Source organism: Elephas maximus, chromosome 18 (assembly GCF_024166365.1).
Source record: "Elephas maximus indicus isolate mEleMax1 chromosome 18, mEleMax1 primary haplotype, whole genome shotgun sequence".
NCBI classification, from domain to species: Eukaryota; Metazoa; Chordata; class Mammalia; order Proboscidea; family Elephantidae; genus Elephas; species Elephas maximus.
Window position 1 is genome coordinate 30,260,579 of NC_064836.1, and position 19,759 is coordinate 30,280,337.

The following is a 19,759-nucleotide window of genomic DNA, read 5'->3' on the forward strand; positions in this document are numbered from 1 at the left end:
TTGATTCCGACTCATAGTGACCCTATAGGACAGAGTAGAACTGCTCCAGAGGGTTTCCAAGGCTGTGTATCTTTACCGTAGCAGACTGCCACATCTTTCTCCTGTGGAGCAACTAGTGGGTTTGAACCACTGACCTTTCGGTTAGCAGCCAAGTGCTTAACTGCTGTGCCATGAGGGCTCTTTCAAAATCATGGCCTGACACATCTGGCAGATCTCTGAGCCTTTCAAAAATCCAAACCTGAATGTTTTGACTGTTGACCCTGGTTAGCCCATTGAAAGTGGCATGTGGTCAGTGTGTCCACAGAGGTTTGTTAACCAGTGGACTTAGGACAAAATAATAACAACTTTCACATCTGGCACCTTTTCCTTTGGGGAGCTTCAAACCCCAAGTGCACATTAATTAAACCTCCCATCACAGGGAGTTAGGGAAGGGATGGAGGGCAGTGGCTATAATCACCACTGCAGAGGACCTGGGAGAGCCCCTGGGGCCCTATGCTGTATAACAAGCATCTTGCATTTCACGGATGCCTTTCATCTAGCATCTTAAATGCCTCCCCAGCATTACCTGCTGGGAAGTGCATTATCATGCCATCTGCAGGGAGTGGGGAGGTAGCCCAGATTGCCTGGGCTGGCCTGTAGATTTTCAGTATTGTCACTTCAGAGGGCTTCTTTCTTTCCAGTTCATGGGCTTAGCGTGGAGTATATGGAGTCTCATGGTGCCAAGAGAAAGAGTGGTAGATTCCACTGGTGAGGCAGGTTGGTTGTCTTTCATCTTTTTGGTTTTGTATGCAGATAGGAAGTTTCCTTTCAACCTCAGCTGCCTTCCAAGCTGGCATGGGTAATTCTTAGGGAGGGGCCTGGCACATCCTCTTCACCTTAACTCCTTCCCTGGGGAAAGCCTCCTGAGTAGTTGGGAAAACAGAAAGGCAGTTTGGGAAAGGTTGGCAGCTGCTTGAGTTCATTCCTGGTAAATGAAGGCATAAGGAGCTCTGGTGGTGCAACAGTTAAGCACTCAGCTGCTAACCAAAAGGTTGATGGTTCAAACCCACCTAGCCGCTTCACAGGAGAAAGGCCTGGTGATCTGCTGCCATAAAGATTACAGCCTAGGAAACCCTATGGGGCATTTGTACTCTCACACATGGGGTTACTATGAGTTGAAAATCGACTTGATGGCACCCGAGAACAACAACAAATGAAGGCCTTGACTCTACTGGGAAGAAAAATGGAATGGTACAAAACCCAGACTAGAAACTGGTACTGTCATGTCATAATAGGTAGGGAATTCAACTGCTAAGCTGTGGGAGGAGGCGCCCTGGCTATCCCTGAGATCAGATGTCTGTCTATGTGCAGTGAGGGATGGCCTTATTCCTCAGGGCTCAGTCCTCATGATGTGTGGCGAGAGCAGACCTCAGGCAGGACATGGAAATGTGGGAGACATGCACCTCTTTGATTTAAATGGAAAGTCTTTTGCTCTTAGTTTCCTAGTGTTGCCGTAACAAAAAATACCACAGGCACGTGGCTTTAAAGGACAGAAATTTATTTCCTCATGCTTCTGGAGGCCAGAAGTCCAGATCAGGGTCCTGGCTGTGTCACTTCCTTCTGTGAGTCTGTCTGCTAGCGATCCCTGGCGTTTCTTTGCTTGTATACAGTCCTTGCATGGCATCTGTCTTTCCCCGTGTGTGTGTGTGTGTGTGTGTGTGCGCGCGTGCCTATTCTGCTCTTTTTATAACTCAAAAGTGATTAAGTTTAGGACTCAGGGTACTCTGGTATGACCTCATTAACATAACAAAACCCATTGCCATCAAGTGGATTCTGACTCATAGCGACCCTATAGGGCAGAGTAGAACTGCCGCCACAGGGTTTCCAAGGAGCGGCTGGTGGATTTGAACTGCCAAGGTTAGGAACCTGAGCACGTAATCACTGCACCAAAGAAAATAGCTATTTCCAAACAGGATTGTGTTCACAGGTACAGGGGCCAGGACTTCAGTACATATTTCGGGGGGACACAATTCAATCCATGACAACCCTGTTTTTTTTGGGGGGGGGAACAACCTCAATCCTAATGTATTTTTATTGATTTTTCAGTATGATATTGCTTTATTCACATCAACATGTGGAAACAAACAGCGTAATAGAAAAACGTTGAAAACTATGGGTTCCTTGCATGTCCACTTCACATGACCCCTCAAACTGGGTAAGGAACCCACTGAGTTTTGGTTTCTTTCCATCTCTTGACTTTAAAAGATAAACAGGTCTATCCATTTCTGCAAATCAAGGGTGAATGCTTACGTTATTTTAGATGAAAAACCTGAGTAAATTCTAAAAGCATACCTCATGAGAATGTATCCCTCCATGATTCTTGTCTAGTAGTGTTGAACTGTAAAGCAATATTTTTGTTCTTCCATGTAATTATTATAGTGTTGGTTGTGTTCTTTGTCCACCTCCGTGGAATTACAGTGGAAAGATCCCCTGTCCTTAATATGTAACTGTGGGGTAAGTATTTACAATTTCCTTGTTCTCTGGAGGCCTAGTTGGCAGGGACACTTTGTAAAAGTTTCTGAAATAGGTAAATAATGGGAGCAAAGAAATGACTTAGAAAGCTATTCTGTTGTTGAAAGCCAAAACATACCAAAATCTTTGCTCCCAGCATGAACTTCACACTTCGTAGTTGAGTAGTAATTCCTTTGTTCCTGGCAATGTCCTAGGGCCTGTAGGTGCAGTTCTAGAATTCTGAGATAGCCCAAAGGCTTGCTGTGTTGTCCAGGCAGGAGAAGAGATAGTTTAGGGCATTTTCACTGAGATCTCTCCCCTGCTAACTAGCTGTTTGTCCTTGGTAAGTTACTTAACCTCTCTGTGCTTCAACATCATTTATAAAATGGGATGGCTACCTTCCTTGTAGAATTGTTAGCAAGATTAAAATACTCCACTAGTGCCTGACATACGGTTGTTGTTGTCGGGTACCTTTGAGTTGATTCTGACTCCATATGACAGAGTAGAACTGTTCCATAGGGTTTTCTTGACTATAATTTTTACAGAAGCAGATGGCCGGGCTTCTCCTGTGGAGCTGCTGGGTGGATTTAAACTGCCAACCTTTCTTTTAGCAGCCTAGCAATTAACCGTTGTGCCACCAGTGTTCCTTGAAACCATGGGCCAAGTTTCTCTTTGGCATCAAGGAAGTGAAATTCAAGGGGACTGAATTAATCAGTGCCAAATATTAAGGCTTTGGTATTTTAGCCGAGTTTTGAGCTGAGAGAACATCAAAGAGGCCAGAATCAGAGAAGGAAAAAGGCTGGCAACTTTGTTTCCATTTCACCATAAAGTATGTCGTTGGGTGCCTTGGAGGCCATTTTCATCTCATGGGAACCCTATTGACAGAGTAGAACTGCCCCATGGGGTTTTCTAGGCTATAATCTTTATTGGAGCAGATCACCAAGTCTTTCTTACGCAGGGCCGCCGGGTAGGTTCAAACTGTCATCTGTTAAGTTAGTGGCCGAGTGTTGAACCGTTGCACAGCCAGGACTCCTTGTGACTTAGGTGCTCAGAAAGTGTTGGCTGCTAACGTTGTTTCCATCATTGGCATTATGTTTCAGGAGCCAAATGAGCACTATCGGAGATTTTACGTGATTTCTAGCCCCTCCCTCTCTTACTACACCATTTTCAAAGTCAGTTCTGTGGGTCTCCTTCTCGTGGGACAGAAGTATCGTCTTCCTTATCTAGGGCGGAGGGGCATCATGTAGATTAATTTTGGGGTTACAAATAAGTATTAGCAAATAGGTGAACGAGCAAATACAGAATCCGTGAATAACGAAGACCGACTATCCACAGGAAGGCTTGGAGAAGAACACCCTTTTAGGGGGAAAAAAAAAAAAATTTTTTTTTTTTTTTTTGAGGGTGGCTTTATATGGCTTCCGTCATGCCCAGAAGTCTCTGGTTTCTGGAAGGGGTTTAGCTGAGCTGACGCAGTTTCCATTGGCCAGTCCAAGCACCAAGCACTTGTCATACGTAACTTCCTGTATCGCCATGCATAACTTCCGGTATCCCCTTGCGTAACTTCCTGTATCCCAACGTAACTTCCTGTATCCCCGTATATAACGTCCTGTGTCTCCCTGCATAACTTCCTGTATGCTTATGGTAACTCTCTGAGGTTGTTTCCTCCCGTTTTCCGTTCCATAGCTGAGGAGGTTCTGAGAGGTTGAGTGCCCTGCCGTCCACCGCGTAGCTGGTCCCTGGGGAGCTGTGCTTGACACATGAGCTCCTGACACCCCTTAGCCTGGCTGCTTTTCCTGGGCCACCGTTTCCCAAAAAGAGAAGCGTGGAGAAGAGACGAGAAGGAGAAAGAAACAGGGACCCTACTAGCCACCGAGAGGTGAGTCCGGTCAGAAGAAAACCAGTAGCAGCAGTGGGGAAAAATAAAGCTATTTTATGTGTAAAAAACCAAAAAAACCAAACCCGTTGGCGTCGAGTTGATTCCGACTCACAGCGACCCTGTAGGACAGAGTAGAACTATCCCATAAGGTTTCCAAGGAGCGCCTGGTGGATTCGAACTGCAGACCTTTTGGTTAGCAGCCCTAGTTTCTAAACATGACGTCACCAGCGTTTCCTGTTTTATGTTTATACCTTCCCAAATAGAGACTTAAATAAATTATATACAGAAATAAAAGAGAAAAAACAAACCAACCGACCAACCTGCTGCATTGAGTTGATTCCGACTCATGGCGACCCCATGTGTTACAGAGTAGAACTGTTCCATAGGGTTTTCTTGGTTGTAATTTTTACAGAAGCAGATCGCCTGGTCTCTCTAAGGCCAGACTGCTGGGTGGGTTTGAGATGCCAACCTTTAGGTCAGTGCTTGGGTGCAAGCCATTTGAGCCATCCAGGAACCTTACAGTTTCCTCCCAAACCCAAAAAACCATACCCGCTGCTGACAAGTCGATTTCAACTCTTATCGGGACCCTATAAGACCGAGTAGAACTGCCCCATAGGGTTTCCAAGGCTGTAAACCTTAATGGAAACGGGCTGCCACATCTTTCTTCCACACAGTGGCTGGTGGGTTCAAACCAACAACCTTGACATTAGCAGCTGAGCACTCTAACCACTGCACCACCAGGGCTTCTTATCTTACATCCAGCCCCAAATCATCACCCACAGTTCTTCTCTGGATACCTCCATCTCAGTAAACTTAAATCTTACTGTTACAGGGTCTCCTGATTTTCTTTACTATTCAAATTCTTTTTTCTTTTTTCCTCTTCCAGGTAAGGGTCAGTGTGACCCCCACACCACAGCCACTTAACTGCCTTAGGCGACAGCCTTGCTTTTCCTCAGGCTTAGTTTCCTTATCTGTAAAGTGGCCCCAGCAGTAATAATATCCACCCCCTGAGGTCTGTAGGTGCGCTCGGCTACTAACCTCAAGGTTGGTGGTTTGAACCCACCCAGTGGTACTGCGGAAGAAAGGCCTGGTGACCTGCCTCCATTAAGATTACAGCCAAGAAAAGTGTGTGGAGCAGCTCTGCTCCCTAACACGCAGGGCTGCCATGAGTCGGAATTGATTCGCCAGCAAACAAGGGGATTTTGGGGAACATTAAAAAAAGCCTGCCTATGTAACATGCATAGCAGAAATCCTTAATAAACATCGATTGTCAGTAGTAGTAGTAGGTGTGATGTTTGCATGGCACGTAGGCACCATACTTTAGCTTCTCTTTAGAAGGTCTCGGAATGTCTTAAGTTGTCCGTTCTGGCTCCAGTAACCAAGCGCCCTGGGGCATAGTGTGTCCTTGTCTTAAAACCAGCTGCTTAGTCTTTTTTTTTTAAATGTACACTATTTAACTCGATTTATAATAAACCATTCTGCCCCCACATGTCCCTCATGACTTTAAAAGAACAGCCTGTCTTTCCGTTCTATGTATTGTGAACCCACATTCTGTTCATCTACAAATGTTGATTATTTGGAACCCAGATGGGAGTCTCCTCGAAGACTTGGAATGCCATTAAAACGCAAGTGCCAGAGTCTGTGATTAAAGTAAATGTAGTAAAAAAAATTGTACAAAGAAAAGCTAAGTAATGTTCTTAGTGTTTTCCTCCGTGGAAGTACCTGTAGCAGGTACTGTGTGGATCTTTAAGTCCTGAATTTCTAGGGCTGTCAAGCATACTCAAAGCAAATGTCTGTCCCAAATAAATCTATTCAAATTCTTAGAAAAGGTCATTCCTGCAGGAAAACCTTGCACCTCCACCCCTCTCATAGTATTAGAAGCAGAATTTCAGATTGAGCTTGTTGTATCTGATAAAATATCCCCTGAAGTCTTCTTTAAACCAAACGGTAGTTTAGCTGGTTTAGCAAAGAATGTCTGCCTTGTGCGTTATGCTTTTTAAAGGATTATCTATATGGGATTAAACTGACAAGAGCAATTCAGAAGAGTAGATAAGAAATTTAGGGGGCAGTGAGTTTACGTTAATGAGGGAGGAACAATTCGGGGCAAGAAGGGTGGGAATGGTTGCACAACTTGAAGAATGTAATCCGTGTCCCTGATTTGAACATGTGGAGATTGTTGGGCATTCTGCGGTGTATACTCTCAACAACAACAACATATAATTTTCGAAAAATAATATGTAAGACACACTCTTTGCATATGAACATTCTTTTTGCAATGGGCAGGTGAGTAACTGCTGTGATTTAAGGGTTGTGTGTGATGTGGGTTCGAGTAGATTGCTGAGATGCCTCCCACAGGACTGACTGACCCTTGTTAAAATTGAACCTTGTGACTTCTTTCTGTGCCATGACCCCCCCCCCCCTTTATTCCTTCTTTTTACATCATATTTTCATATTCTCTTTTCTTCTGCTCAGTCTCCCTGGCTATAAAAATCTTCCCTGAAGAAGGAATGCAATTACTAGTAACTGGCAAAATTCTGTAGGAAAGGAACACATACTTAGGGTCAAATGCACCTATGTCGAATTTCTACTCACTACTTCCAAGGACTTGGGTTTGTTAGCTAACCTCTTGGAGCTTCAGTTTCAGTTGTAAAATGAACGTTATTCCTATCTATGGGTTTAGTGAACACCTTCGATGCCAACAGTTAAGTGCTCGGATACTAATAGAAAGGTTAGTGGTTTGACTTCACATAGAGGTGCCTCAGAAGAAAGGCCTGGTGACCTATTCCAGAATGATCACAGCCATCGAAAACCGTACAGAGGACAGTTCTGCCCTGAAACACGTGGCGTCTCCATGGGTTGGAATTGATTCGACAGGGTAGCTAGTTTGGTTTTTGATTTTTCATACTGATAAGGCTCAAATTGATTTCTCCTAAGGTTTCGACAGCACTGGGTTAAGGTTATATGTTTCTTAACAGAAGTTATTAAAAAATTCACATCTAACAATGGGATCTTTGGTTATTAGCTGACCAGGTAAAATATTTTGTGAAAACTCAAAGAACGAGTTGTCCGTCCGTGGAGTTTATGGGTTCGTACATGCTCCTGCCGTGTGTGTCTGTCTCTCTGTCTCAGTTTTTGTAAGGCAAAGGTGATTAGTTTTAGTACCCACCTTACACAGGTATGGAGCCCTTGTGGTACAGTTGTTAAGAGCTCAGCTGCTAACCAAAAGATCCTCAGCTTTTCCTGGAAACCCTGTGGGGCTGCTGTCCTATAGGGTCACTATGAGTCAGAAGGGCAACAAGTTTAGTTTGTTTTTTTTACATTTGTATGGCCTAATTAACATAACAGAAGGAAAAACCTATTTCCAAAAAAAGGATCCTATTCACAGGTACTGGTGTTCAGATTTTGACACATATTTTGGGGGACACACATTTCAACCTGTAACAGATCTTTAAGAAATTATTCACTAAATTGAGTGAAGAGTGATGGTACCTATCTCCCCATTGCTGTTTGGGCCAAAACCTGTATTATGAGTCCCTGGGGACCCTGATGGGCATATTTAGAGTGATCTAATTTTTTAAATTTTTCATAATTTTTTGTTGTCATTGAGAATATACACAGTGGAACATACATCAATTCAACAGTTTCTACGTGTATAACTCAGACATTGATTACATTCTTCAAGGTGTGCAATCATTCTCACCCTCCTTTTCTGAATTGTTCTTCCCCCATTAACATAAACTCACTGACCCTAAGTTTCCTGTGTTATCTTTCAAGTTGCTGTTGTCAGTTTGATTTCCTATAGATACTTTTTCAAAGAACATTAATGCTCAAGGCAGATATTCTTTACTAGTTAAGCTAAAATATTGTTTAGTTTTAAGAAGAACTTCAGGGGATGTTTTTGGTTTAAGGTTTAAAGATTGTCTCAGGGCAATTGCTTCATCTAGACTCCATGGCTCCAGAAAGTATAGAGTCCATGAGAATTTGGAATTCTGTTCTGTGCTTTCTCCCTTTTGATCAGGGTAGTTCTATTGAATCTTTGATCAAAATGTTCAATAGTGGTAGCCAGCTGCCCTCCAGTTCTTCTGGTCTCTTGGCAAAGGAGGTGGTTGTTCATGGAGACTATTAGCCACACACTCCATTTCCTCCATCTATTCCTGACTCCTTCTTCCTCTGTTGCTCCAGGAGAATACAGACAGATTTGTTGTACCTTGAATGACAGCTTGCAAGCTTTTCAAAAATAATTTTTGTTGTGCTTTAAGTGAAAGTTTACAAATCAAGTCAGTCTCTCACACAAAAACCCATATACACCTTGCTACACACTCCCACTTACTCTCCCCCTAATGAGACAGCCCACTCTCTCCCTCCACTCTCTCTTTTCGTGTCCATTTCACCAGCTTCTAACCCCCTCTACCCTCTCATCTGCCCTCCAGGCAGGAGATGCCAACATAGTCTCAAGTGTCCACCTGATCCAAGAAGCTCACTCCTTACCAGCATCCCTCTCCAAACCATTGTCCAGTCCAATCCCTGTCTGAAGAGTTGGCTTCGGGAATGGTTCCTGTCCTGGGCCAACAGAAGGTCAGGGGGCCATGACCACTGGGACCCTTCTAGTCTCAGTCAGACCATTAAGTCTGGTCTTTTTGTGAGAATTTGGGGTCTGCATTCTACTGCTCTCCTGCTCCCTCAGGGGTTCTCTGTTGTGTTACTTATTAGGGCAGTTATTGGTTGTAGCGAGGCACCATCTAGTTCTGGTCTCAGGCTGATGTAGTCTCTGGTTCATGTGGCCCTTTCTGTCTCTTGGGCTCATAATTACCTCCTGTGCTTGCTGTTCTTTGATTCAAGTGGGTTGAGACCAGTTGATGCATCTTAGACGGCTGCTTGCTAGCGTTTCAGACCCCAGATGCCACTCTCCAAAGTGGGATGCAGAATGTTTTCTTAATAGATTTTATTATGCCAATTGACTTAGATTTCCCCTGAAACCATGGTTCCCAAACCCCTGCCCCTGCTACGCTGGCCTTCGAAGCAGTTTATTCAGGAAACTTCTTTGCTTTTGGTTTAGTCCAGTTGTGCTGACCTCCCCTGTATTGTGTGTTGTCTTTTCCTTCACCTAAAGTAGTTCTTACCTACTATCTAATTAGTGAATATCCCTCTCCCACCCTCCCTCCCTCCCCCCTCTAATAACCACAAAAGAATGTTTTCTTCTCAGTTTAAACTATTTCTCAAGTTCTTATAATAGTGGTCTTATACAATATTTGTCCTTTTGCAACTGACTAATTTCACTCAGCATAATGCCTTCCAGTTTCCTCCATGTTATGAAATGTTTCACAGATTCCTCAGTGTTCTTTATCGATGCGCAGAATTCCATTGTCTGAATATACCATAATTTATCCATCCATCCGTTGATGGGCACCTTGGTTGTTTCCATGTTTTTGCGATTGTAAACAGTGCTGCAATGAACATGGACGTGCATATATCTGTTTGTGTAAAGGCTCTTATTTCTCTAGGATATATTCCGAGGAGTGGGATTGCTAGATTGTGTGGTGGTTATATTTCTAGCTTTTTAAGGAAGTGCCAGATCGATTTCCAAAGTGGTTGTACCATTTTATATTCCCACCAGCAGTGTGTAAGTGTTCCAGTCTTTCCACAGCCTCTCCAACCTTGATTGTGTAGTGTGTTTTGGATTAATGCCAGCCTTGTTGGAGTCAGATGGTATCTCATTGTAGTTTTGATTTGCATTTCTCTAATGGCTAATGATCATGAGCATTTCCTCATGTATCTGTTAGCTATCTGAATGTCTTCTTTAGTGAAGTGTCTGTTCATATCTTTTGCCTATTTTTTAATTGGTCTATCTGTCTTTTTGCAGTTGAGTTTTTGCAGAATCATGTAGATTTTAAGAGATCAGGCACTGATCAGAAATGTCATAGCTAAAAACTTTTTCCCAGTCTGTAGATAGTCTTTTTACTCTTCCAGTGAAGTCTTTGGATGAGCACAGGTGTTTGATTTTTAGGAGTTCCCAGTTATCTAGTTTTTATTCTGCATTCTTAATAATGTTTTGTATACTGTTTATGCCATGTATTAGGGCTCCTAACGTTGTCCCTATTTTTTCATCGATGATCTTTATTGTTTTAGATTTTATATTTAGGTCTTTGATCCATTTTGAGTTAGTTTTTGTGCATGGAGTGAGGTATGGTCTTGTTTCATTGTTTTGCAGATGGATATCCAGTTATGCCAGCACCATTGGTTAAAAAGACTGTCTTTTCCCCATTTAACTGTTTTGGGGCCATTGTCAAATATCAGTTGCTCATATGTGGATGGATTTATATCTGGATTCTCAATTCTGTTCCGTTGGTCCATGTATCTGTTGTACCAGTACCAGGCTGTTTTTGACTATTGTGGCGGTATAATAGGCTCTAAAATCAGGTAAAGTAAGGCCTCCCACTTTGTTCTTCTTTTTCAGTAATTCCTTATTTATCCGGGGCCTTTTTCCCTTCCATATGAAGTTGGAGATTTGTTTCTCCATCTCATTAAAGAACGTCTTTGGGATTTGGATTGGAAGTGCATTAAATGTATAGATAGATCGCTTTTGGTAGAATAGACATTTTTATAATGTTAAGGCTTCCTATCCACAAGCAAGACATGTTTTTCCACTTATGTAAGTCTCTTTTGGTTTCTTGCAGAAGTGTACTGTAGTTTTCTTTGCATAAGTCTTTTACATCTCTGGTAAGATTTATTCCTAAGTATTGTATCTTCTTGGGGGCTACTGTAAATGGCATTGATTTGGTGATTTCCTCTTTGATGTTCTTCTTGTTGGTGTAGAGGAATCCAACTGATTTTTGTATGTTTATCTTGTATCCTGATACCCTGCTGAACTCTTGTATTGGTTTCAGTAGTTTTCTTGAGGATTCCTTAGGGTATTCTGTGTATAAGATCATATCATCTGCAAATAGAGTTACTTTTACTTCTTCCTAGCTTGCAAGCTTTTAAGACTCCAAGTACTACTCATCGAACTAGGAGGTAGAACAGAAGCAGTAAGCACAGTATTAGGCCAGTTAACTGGGTAGTCCCGTGAGACCAGGACCCTAAACCTCCAAACCAAGAAACCAAATCCCATGAGATGTTTAGTTGCATATAAGGAGCTTCGGCACCTGCTCTTTCTTTTTTTTTGTAAATATATCTATCACACAAATTATGCCAATTTAACTTTTTACAGTTGTACAACTTATGGACAACAATTACATTAATTGTTGTGGGCTGCTGTGCAATCCTACCCTTGATCAGTGTAATGTTTCTATCCCTGTAAACCACACCTAAGCAGTAATCCTTCTCCCCTTTCCTCTTCCGTCTAGCCCCTGGCTACCACTGATAAACTTTGGTCTCTATACATTTGTCTTTTTTATGTAAGTGAGGTCATACAATACCTGCCCTTTGGGGATTGACTTATTTCATTCAGCATATTGTTTTCAAGCTATATCCATACTGTAGCATGTATCAAGACTTCATTTCTCCTCCTGGCTGAGTAGTATTTCACTGAATGTATGTATCACATTTTGTTTATTGGTTTATCTGTCGATAGGCCTTTAGGTTGTTTCCACCTTCTGAGTATTGTGAGTAATGCCACTGTGAACACTGGTGTACATTTGTCTGTTCATGTTGCTGGTTTCAAGACCCTGAGTATATTTCTAGCACTGGACTTGCTAGATCGTGTGGTAGTTGTAGTTTTTGTTTTTTGAAGAACCACCACACTGTTTTCTGCAACCCAACCGCAACAGCTCTACCATTTTTCATTCCCACCAGCAACATACAAAGCGTCCAGTTTCCCCACATCCATGCCAGCATTTCCGATTTTCTGTTTCTTTTTTCCTCCCCTAATCATAGCTATCCTAGTGGGAATGAAACAGTTTTGATTTGCATCTCTCTAGTGGCTAATGATGTTGTGTGCATTTTTTCATGTGTTTGCTGGCCACGGTAATGTCCTCTCTGGGGCAGATGTCTGTTCAAGTCCTTTGCTCATCTTTTGACTGGGTTGTTTGTTTTTGTTGTTAAGTTGTCAAAGTTTTACACATATTTTGGTTTTTAGATCCTTATTGGCTGTGTGGTTTCTGAAGATATTCTCCCAGCTGCTAGCTTGTCTTTTCACTTTTTTGGTTAAAAAAAAAAAAAAAAAATTTTTTTTTTTTTTTGATGAAAAAAGCTTTTAATTTTTATAAGGTCCCATTTATTTATTTTGCCTTTTATTGTTTGTACTTTTGTTATTATATTAGATAACCCATTCTTAAAAGCTGGACCTGACAGCCTTGCCCCCTACATTTTCTTTTAAGAATTTTACAGTTTTTGTTTTCATGCTTAGGTCTTTAATTCATTTTGCATTTGTTTCTGTGTATGGTGGGAGGTATGCATGTATTGTGTTTCATTTTTATGTATGTGGAAACCCAGTTTTCCCAGTACCGTTTACTGAGAAGACTCTTCTTTCCTCATCTAATGGACTACCATTGTCAAAAATCAGTTGATTTCTGGAGTCTCAGCTCTGTTCCGTTTGTTTATGTGCCTGTTATCATACGAATGCCAGGCTGTTTCTGTTACTGTAGCTGTATTTTTTTTATTATTAGGTGCCATCAAGCCGGTTCCGACTCACAGTAACCCTGTATACAAGAGAATGAAATAGACCTGTGCCATCTTCATAATCATTGCTGTATTTGAGCTTGTTGTTGCAGCCACTGTGTCTGTCGATCTCATTGAGCCTCTTCCTCTTTTTTGCTGATCCTCTACTAAGCCTGATGTCCTTCTCCAGGGACTGGTCCTTCCTGATTACATGCCAAAGTATGTGAGATGAAGTTTTGCCATCCTCACTTCCAAGGATCATTCTGGCTATACTTCTTCCAAGACAGATTTGTTTGTTCTTTTGGCAATCCGTGGTATATTCAATATTCCTCAACAACATCACAATTCAAAGTTATGAATTCTTCTTCAGTCTTCCTTATTCATTGTCCAGGTTTTGGGTACGTATGAAGTGATTGAAAAGAGCTGTATAATATGTTTTAAAATCAGGAAGTATGAGTTCTCCTACTTTGTTCTTCTTCAACATTGCTTTAGTTATTTGGGGCCTCTTGCATTCCATATAAAGTTGGGGATTGTTTTTCCCATTTGTGTAAAGGTGGCTGTTGGAGTCCTGATCCGTATTGCATTGGGTCTATAGATCCCTGGTGTTGACATCTTGACTATATTAAATCTTCCAGTCCATGAACATGGAACATCTTTCCCTTTATTTAAGTCTTCATTAATCTCTTCCAGCAGTGTTTTATAATTTTCATTCTACGAGCCTTTCACATCCCTTGTTACGTTTACTTCTAGGCATTTTGTTCTCATAGATGCTGTTGTAAATGGAATTCTTTTCTCTGATTTCCCTTTCAGATTTCTCATTGCTGATGTGTAGAAACACAGCTGATTTTTATTGATCTCATTCTTTCTTAACACTGATTTGATGTAAATGTTTAAAGCTCTAGTGTTCTTTGGGGTGGTGTCTTAAAGAGAAACGATTTCTTAGTAATATGAGCCATTCTCCTTTTAAGGAAATGGCGGTGTAATCCGGAGCCCATGCCCTCCCTCTGGGGGTATTCACGCCCCTAAATCAGTAATTTTTGGTGACAGTATTCTTCTGGTTGTATCAACAAAGATGTTTCAGAAAACATTCCCTGAGAGTGAAGAAACCAGGGAAGGGAGCTGAGCTTTTTACTCCTTTGTTCTAGAAGACAGTCATTGGCAGTCCATTATTTACATACCATGGAGAGTCCTGCCAGACCAATGCAGGTGTTGCCGACTTGTTAAGACAAGTAGACTCTGTATTTTCTCTAAAGAAAAGTTGGAATGCAGTCCTTTGTCAAGGGGTCACATTGCTGTAGTCATTTGAGCTAAATGTAAATATGTAAAAATGCAAATTATACTTTGCTGTAGAAATAAATATTTTGACATACTGCCTTAAACACTTCTCCTCAGTGAGTATGGTGGATGCCCTTCTCTTCCTCTGTGTAACCTTTCCTTTAGGGTTCTTGGCTACAATAATGAGAATACTTTTCCAACTTGTCGGCCTTGTCATTTTGATGCCACTCAGTAGCTGGGGTTATCGTTTGGGAGTAGTAACTTCTAATTCTGAAAGGCAGCTGATATATCTGGGTCTTCAGGAGTCAAGTATGCCCAGGCTATAAGTCTGTGGAATTAGTTTAGTCTTCATGAGGCTCAATTCCCAAGACTTCTTTGGAATTTTTTTTGGTAGCTTTAGGACCCCCTAGAAGATTTTCACAAAAGTTCATTAACCTACCATAGATTTTTGCCAAGGTAGACTGACTCTTGGGAATCCCTGGGTTATACATATGGTTAACGTGCTTGATTGCTCACTAATAGGTTGGGGGTTCAAGTCCACGCAGAGACACCTCAGAAAAAAAAGCCTGGTGATCTACTTCCAAAAAATCAGTTAGTGAAAATCCCGTGGAGCACAGTTCTACTCTGACACACACAGGATCACCATGAATTAGAATCAACTCGATAGTTTTATATTTTGCTGGTATCCCAGGCCAAAGTGGGTTGGCAGTGGGCAGAGGTGGTGGCTGCCCTTTCTCTCCATGTGGTCATTCTGGGACCCGAGCTTCCTCCTTCTGGGGCCCTAGGCTCTCAGAGTCTTCCCTTGGCTTCTCTGCCTTTGGTGTGCAAGAAAGAGAAGACGGTGAGCCTGGAATATCTCAGGGGAGACGCTAGGGGCAGGGACTCACAGGGTGGTGCAGATGATCAAACCACTTGGCTCCTAACTGAAAGACTGGAGGTTCAAGTCTACCCAGAAGTGCCTAAGGAGAAAGGGCTGGTGATCTACTGCCAAAAAATCAGCCATTGAAAACTCTATGGAGTACAGTTCTACTTTGGTAGACATAGGGTCACCATGATTCAGAATTGACTCTACCCCAACTGGCTGCGGTCAGGGGTAGGGCCTGGAAGTAGCCAACGTTATTTGGGCCCACATTCCATTGTTTCTTAAAGCCGTGCATTAGGGACTTTTCTTCTCTACCTGATGATGTATTTATAACCTGTTCAAAGATGGAGGATAAACTTCTGGTCATGCATGACGCATCCCAGTTACAGTCAAATTTGGGCTTTCCAAATGATTCCTCATGTAGATCTTCAAAGCTTCTCTCAACGTAGCCTTACTCCGTGCTTCGCCCTGAGTTTATCACCCACCGTAGCTTTTCAGGGTTAGAAGGCCCCACCTTCATGTTCTGCCATTTCAGGAGCAGCTGTGCTGACTTTTCTGGAGAATTCCAGCAGACTTTCCTGCCCAGGAGTGTGAGATTGCGATCATCCATTTTCCACGATAAAAAATTTTTCCCCGTAAACACTGAAGCTTTTCGTTGTTGAGATGATTTTGGAGGAATCTTTAAAACATCTTGTACTTGTACCAGTTGTCTTCCACAGAACATGCTGCGCATAAATTGATGTTTAGTCGAGTTCTGCCCCCCGCCCCGTCAGTCCTTATACCCCCCGCCCCGTCAGTCCTTATACCCCCTGCCCCGTCAGTCCTTATACCCCCCGCCCCGTCAGTCCTTATACCCCCCGCCCCATCAGTCCTTATACTGTGCTGAGATTTCGTAAAGTACATCACCGCTGCTGTTGGTATTAGCTGCCTTGGAGTCAGTCCCTGATTCATAGCAATTCCATGGAAACCGAGAAACCCTGCCCGATCCTGCGCCATCCGTGATCTGTTGTGGATTGAACCATTGTGATCCATAGGGTTTTCATTGGCTGACTTTTCCAAAGTAGATCCCTAGGCCTCTCCTTCTAGTCTTAGTCTGGAAGTTCCACTGACACCTGTTCAGCATCACAGCAAAACGCAGGCCTCCACAGACATATGGCTGTGCGTGAGGTGCGTTCGTTGGGAATTGAACCCAGATCTCTGGTATGGAAGACAAGAATTCTGACACTGAACCACTTCATCCAACTGCTGTACAAGGATCAAAATAATAAAATTACCACAATACGTACTACTGTCTACTCCAAGGAGCCCTGGTGGTACAGCGGTTAAGCGCTTGGCTGCTAACCGAAACGTTGGTAGTTCAAATTCACCAGCTGCTCTGCAGGAGAAAGATGTGGCAGTCTGCTTCTATAAAGATTATAGCCTTGGAAACCCTATGGGGCAGTTCTGCCCTGTCCTATAGGGTCACTGTAAGCTGGAATCGACTCCACGGCAGTGAATTTGTTTTTTTTTGTTGTTGTCGTTACTGTCTACTCCTCAGCCTCATTCTAGGTGTGACAGTTGTCCCGAGCACAGGAAGGATGGTGCCCTTTATAGCCATTGTATCCAGGTATAACCATCTGTTGGGTTTTGTTGTCTTGACTCATTAGACTCTTTCAGTCAAGAACAGTTCCTTGGTCTTTCCTCAATTCTCATGACCATGACTCTTTGGTAGAGCACAGTTCCGTTATCCATGTGGATTTATGGGCTGTTTCTCGTGATTAGCTTTGGATTCTGCATCATCGGCAGATGTATCACAAATGACAGTGTGGTGTGTCTTTCTTACCAGTTACCGGCTGCTGTTGAGTTGACTCTGACTCATGGCGACCCCATGTGTCAGAGTAGAACTCTGTTCCAAAGGGTTTTCAATGGCTGATTTTTTTCTAAAGTAGATTGCCAGGCCTTTCTTTTCTTTTATTTATTTATTTATTTATTTGTATTGTACTTTAGATGAAGGTTTACAGAACAAACTAATTAAAACTACACATACTGCTTTATGACATCGGTTAACACCCGCACGACATGTCAACACTCCCTTCTCAACCTTGGGTTCCCTATTGCCATAGGGTTTTCAATGGCTGATTTTTTCCAGAAGTACACCGCCAGGCCTTTCTTTAGAGGCACTTCTGGGTAGTCTCGAACCTCCAACTTTCCAGCTTGCAGCCAAGTGTGTTAACTGTTTGCATCACCCAGGGCCTCCATGCCTTCTCAGGGAGCCCCCAATTTTTATTTGTCCTTTTTCTTCTCTTTCCTCACTCGAGTAAAATGGTATCTGTCAGCCTTCTCCACTGTAAAGTTGCTCTTTTCCCCTTTATACTTAGGAAATGTTTTGTGCAGGGATACTTAGAAATTGTGTAGATACTTTATTTCTCATCACTCTTTGAATTTATTTGTTTATACTCCTATGGACTCATGGGTTCCTATTTTTTCAGCAGGTTATAATCTGTTACTACCATTATTTAGTCACAGGGTGGTGCAAATAGTTAATGTGAGGGGCTGCTAACTGAAAGGTTAGAGGTTTGAGTCCACCCAGAGGTGCCTTACAGGAAAGACTTGGCAGTCTGCTTCTGAAAAGTCAGCCTTCTGAGACCCTGTGGAGCACAGTTCTACTCTGACGCACATGGGGTCCCCATGAGTCTGAATCAACACATCGGCAACTAGTTATTACTTATTTTCGTATCAAATCGCTCCTGATTTGGTTTGTGGGAACCCCCTTGAAGGTTGTACCCCTGTCCTTTTATGTCCCACTATTGCTTTCTGAGCCTGGACTGTACCCGAGCAGCGCGCCTCTGGGGACTACCCCCTCACCGTGGTTGGCTCCTCCAGGCTCGTGCCCAGGGGTGGACACACTCCCCACTCCTGTTACCACGTTTCTGAAAGGCATGTTTCTCGTTTCTATCGGGGTAGGTAAATCACTGAACTTTTTATGAAGGCTTTAGAGAGAGTGTTTTTGTTCCTAAATAGAAACAAAACAAAACAAAACAAAAAAAACTGAGTCCCATTGAGATCACTTGTAAACTGGAATGGAAGGGGAGCCTCCGTGCCTTCAGGCACATTCTTAGACAAATTATGAAAAGTCTTAGGAGAAGTTCAGTCATGTTAAAACCCAGGATTGGAAATGTCGAAATGGCCTTTTCTCTCCAAGATTTCCAAGGAGGTAGAAGGCCCAGCTTGTCCCGGGGAGGTGTGGGTGGGGAAAGGAGGGTGTACCCCCCTGTGTGGGGCGCTATCAGAGCAACAGGGGAGGGTTGTTTTTCAACTCTTGTCCGCTGTCCTTTAAGGAAGGAACAAAAGCTGAGAACCAGGTTTTCTTTTTATCGCCTGTACTTACTTGCTCTTCCTCCCTCCTTCTTTCTCCTGCCCCCTCCGCCTTATCAGTATTGTCACCCTTGCTTTTAAATCCTCTGACCTGGCCTCTTTGGCCAGCTGTAGAACTCAATGCTCCTTCATTATCACTCCATTTCCTCTGTGGTTTATTGTAGTGTGCCTCACTAAAAACGCTCAACTAAAGCTCCAGGCTCCACATTGAGTTGTTAAAGATTTCTTATAGACAGGTGTTTAAAACATACTAATGGACATTTTACCTGTGTGATTATCCTAACCAGCATTTGTGGTTGAACATCCTCATTAAACAAAATGTCAAAATTTTTTACCATTTATTTTATAAATGTCTACACACACATACACATGTACTTCCCACTGGCGAGTGCGATGAGAGGTATTTATCTGAGATAGGAATAGGATCAATTTAGAAATTCAGAGCCTGATAGTGAAATAACGTTCCAGATTGTTACGAGGATTTAAAACCATTTGCTGTTGAGTTGATTCCGACCCATGGCGACTCTGTGTATGTCAGAGTAGAACTGTGCTCTGGGTTTTTTTTTAAACTGAAGAACTGAATTTTTAATGTGATTTCTTTTTAAAATAACATTGTGTTTTTGGTGAAAATTTACACAGCGAACTAGGTTCCCATTTGACAATTTCTGTACAAATTGTCTCATGGCGTTATACTCACTCCTCGCTTACCGTCATGGTTAGGTTCCAAAGACCGGCTCGTTAGGTGAAAATTGCCGTTATTCGAGAATGGGGGATTTTTTTTTTCTTCCTGTTTTTAGACCATCCCTTTGTCTGATTTTTTTTTTTTTTTTTTTTACTTAGGAAATGTGATCATAGAAATAGTAACAGCTAAGATTTACTGAGGGGCCCTGGTGATGAAGTGGGTTTTGTTCTGTGTTTTTCTTCCATTCTGTAAGGATCCATCTGTTGTGGCCCTGAACAGAACAGTTGGTCAGGCCGTGGTAGCCGGGCACCATCTAGTTCTCCTGGTCTCAGGATAGATGAGGCCATGGCTTGTGCAGGCTATTAGCCCTGTAGACTGGTTTCTTCTCTGAGACTTTGGTTTCCTTCGTTCTCTTTTGCTCCTGATGAGTAGGTACCAAGAGTTTTATCTCAGATGGCTCCTCGAAAGCTTTTAAGACCCCAGATGCTACTCACCTCAGTAGGATGCAGAACATGAACATTACGACTTATATTACACCAATTGACCGAGTCGTCCCGTGAGACTAAGGTTCTAAGCCTTCAAAACCAGAAAACCAATCACCAGAGGTGTTTGGTTATGTCAGAGA

The 19,759-nt window shown here is 42.6% G+C and overlaps 1 protein-coding gene across 8 annotated transcripts in view; it reads left to right on the forward strand.

Annotated features, from left to right (window-relative positions):
- The window catches only part of TIAM1 (TIAM Rac1 associated GEF 1), a 438,421-nt gene that overhangs the window by 228,972 nt on the left and 189,690 nt on the right, over positions 1–19,759 (forward strand). For 7 of the 8 annotated variants that reach the window (XM_049858598.1, XM_049858601.1, XM_049858599.1 and 4 more), the window contains one exon: positions 4,174–4,366. The exons of the other annotated variant lie outside the window; for it this stretch is intronic. The gene's annotated coding sequence lies outside the window, so the exon portion shown is untranslated. The remainder of the gene's footprint in view (positions 1–4,173; positions 4,367–19,759) is intronic. 8 annotated transcript variants of the gene reach the window in all.